We start from the raw sequence: 3,739 nt of genomic DNA on the forward strand, positions 1-3,739 counted from the left end.
GCTATCTCAACTGTGTCTATATAGTACACTTAGTGTTGTAGGGTCTTATGTCATATGCATGAACAGAGCCTCAGTCATCTCTTCTCACACCTCATGTCCCCCTGTAGATTGTGGAAATTCCCATACCTTAATATCACAATGAAACTCAGAATCACAGTTCAGAATCTTTCGAACATTTTGAGTATATATCCAAAGGATACTCAATCGTGCCACAAGGAAATGTGCTCAACTATGTTCATAGCAGCATTGTTTGTCATAGCCAGAACGTGGAAATAACCTAAATATCCCTCGACTAATAAATGCATAAGGAAAATATGCTATATTTACACAATGGAGTACTAGAGAGCAGAAAAAAATAATTATATCTTGAAATTTGCACTCAAATGGGTGGAGTTAGAAAACATCATATTGAGTGAGGTAATCCAGACCCAGAAAGACAGTTATCACATGTACTTACTCATAAGTGGTTTTTTATTATTAAATATTTCTGCCTCCTCCCCACCACCACTTCCCATTTCCCTCCCCTTTTCCCGATCAAGTCCCCCTCCCTCGTCAGCCCAAAGAGCAATCAGGGTTCCCTGCCCTGTGGGAAGTTGAAGGACAACCCACCTCCATCCAGGTCTACTAAGGTGAGCATCCAAACTGCCTAGGTTCCCCCAAAGCCAGTACGTACAGTAGGATCAAAAACCCATTGCCATTGTTCTTGAGTTCTCAGTAGTCCTCGTTGTCTGCTAAAAATAAAGCGAGTCCGGTTTTAGCCTATGTTTTTTCAGACCCGGGCCAGCTGGCCTTGGTGAGTTCCTGATAGAACATCACCATTTATCTCAGTGTGTGGGTGCACCCCTCGCCGTCCTGAGTTCCTTGCTCGTGCTCTCTCTCCATCTGCTCCTGATTTGGACCTTGAGATTTCAGTCCGTCATAAGTGCTTTTTAAAAATAAAGAAAACCAGCCTACAAATCACAATCCCAGAGAACATGGACAACAATGAGAACCCTAAGAGAGACATACATGGATCTAACCTACATGGGAAGTAGAAAAAGACAAGATCTCCTGAGTAAATTGGGAGCATGGGGAACATGGGACATGGTTAAATGGGAGGGGAAAAGAAGGACGGTGAGCAGAGTAAAATGTAGAGATCAATAAATAAAATCAATAAAAAGAGCATTTTGTTGTAGATGCTTATTGAATAAGGTCTTCTGCAAGAAGAGCACATGTATCAAGTGCTGAAACAACAATCTAGCTCCTATAATATTCTTTTCACCTGTGTATCAAATCATTCCTCTCTCTTCTAAGTTCAACTCTTAGAACTCCTAGCATGCATGAAGATCCTCTTAACATCCTCTGCAAGGTAGAATGTTGTTTTATCTTCATCTGCAGACCTGAGTTCACTCTCTCACAAATATCCTGTATTTTCCTCTCACTACTCTATTGCCATCAAAACCATTCTTTCACCCAGATAGTAAAATAATAACTAAGACTTTATTTTGAGCACTTTGTATTTTCGAGCAGAAAGGTTCCTTCCACACCGTAGTATTACCTACTGGCTAGGTCTTGTGAGAGGAATGGCTGAGAGGCAAATTAGGGGAGATAGTGTAGACATCATTAATAGTCATGAGAGGAAACCATAAGAGCTGTTCTGAAAGAAATAGGTCTTGCAATAGAATCCAATATTTGGTGGTTATGAACCAACTATGGATCCAACAGAATTCATGAAATATGAGTTTAGGAAGAATTTTCCCTGATATTTTAAAGAGAGATTCTCTCTGGTCTTAATAAAATTGGAATGCACTTGGGAAAAAAGATGCACCCCAATATCCCTGCGATAGAAGTCAAGACGGAGACAGAACCACAGTCACCATGACGCTGTCCTTGGTTCTATTGTATGCAGGGAGAAAAGTGGCCCAGACCCTGCAGAACTCCAGTATGCTGAATGTGAAGAACTTTGCTTTTAGAATCTGTCAGATTGATTCCTAGGTAGGAAATGCACACTGAAGCTCCCCAGAGCCCAGCAAGAAAAAACAGATTTCACAGTACATTCTAGATGCTCTGATAAAATGACTTAGATTGGTGAATGCACAGAAGTTGAATTCATTAATCACAGTTTTGCTGAGTGTTTTGAAAATCAGATCACATGGACCAGTGCCCCCTGAGGTCACTGTCTCTTTTATGAATGAACCCCTCAAGAGAGATGAAGACTGTTTCTTCTACTTGGAGAATATATGTTATAAGTTTTCTGGTTTGAATTTGCCAGGCAATATAAATTACCATAGAAACAATACTAAATTTAATAAATAGATGTTGTTGAATATTATTTTAACTACACAAAGATGTGTTACATTTGGTTATTCTGCAGAATATTGCTGCAGCTATGTAAGATGTGTTACTTTTGTTTGTGCTGTGTTTGTTTAACGATAAAAAGATGTGTTGCATTTGTTTCACATGGCCTGTCTGCAGCATCTGATTGGTCCAATAAAGAACTGAACCGCCAGTAGCTAGGTAGAGAAAAGATAGGTAAGGCTGGTGGGCAGACAGAATAAATAAAAGAAGGCTCAGCTGAAAAGGCAAAGACAGGAAGAATGAGAGAAGAAGGTGGAGAGAGCATAGGACATGCCCATAGCAAAAAGCCTGGCAGTCAACAGCCAGCCCGAGATAAGGGAGCAGTGAAAGGAAAATGGACAGAACGGAGAAAGATAATGAGCCCCAAGGCAAAGGGAGATAGAAGAAAACAGGTCCCCAATCACCACTGGACCCAGCCTCTGATTTGGGCTATGGTATTCTACCAACCCTTTGGCTAAAACAGGGCACACAGGTATCAACAATCTGATATGCTAATTGTAACATTTCAAGGGCTATGCAAGTAACCATTGAGCTGTTTCACCTCATAAGAGGCGTTAGCAATATTAACATGTCACACAAATGAAATGATAAAACTGTGAACAAGACATTTCTTGTACTAGCCATAAGTCCTCCTGCTCCTTCAGCAAATCCTACCAGCGTGTGCCACAAGAACCGGCCCAGGCAGCATGCAGGCTCACTCAGAGACCTTCTGCAGCTACTACATGGATTTCTTGGTGCTGCCTGAAAGCCTAACACATCCCTCTCCCTACAACAATGAGAAAATATTTTTACCAACTCCACATCTGACAGACGTCTAATATCCAAAATATATGGAGAACTCAAGATACTATAAATCAAAAACAAAGACTACAATATTAAATGGGTCCTGAACTAAACAGAGAATTCTCAAAAGGGAAACTCAAATTGCTCAGAAACACTTAACAAGATGTTCTTTTTTCCTTGTTTCACTGTACATTTTTTTTTCATGTAGAGTGGTTGTTTCTTGGAGTCCTGTACTTTCTTGAAGGGAAATAGAGATATAGTGAATTTAGGAGAAAGTATAGGGATGGATCATGTGAGTCTTTAGTTTCAATGCTCACTGGCAGTTAAAGACACATATTCACTCAGACATCAATAGATAGACTTTTAGTTTATTTTAAATCTGATTGTATATTAAAGAAAGAAAAAGTCTTCTACAATGCAGCAATGTCCAATAGGCAGGTCTTGTAAATAAAGTGGATGAACGGAAGATTACAAGAGATTACATTCAGAAAAGTAGTATGTGTGTCAATTCTTGACATCTTCATTAGAAGAAACAGTTCAAGTCACTAGCTAATGCATACAACTTGTATTGAATCATAACAAGTAGTTTCATATCAAAACTACAGCTGGCAGTTTCAAT

This window comes from Microtus oregoni, unplaced genomic scaffold (genome assembly GCF_018167655.1).
Source record: "Microtus oregoni isolate MIOR12 unplaced genomic scaffold, Mior012 000005F_ref0000423, whole genome shotgun sequence".
NCBI lineage: Eukaryota > Metazoa > Chordata > Mammalia > Rodentia > Cricetidae > Microtus > Microtus oregoni.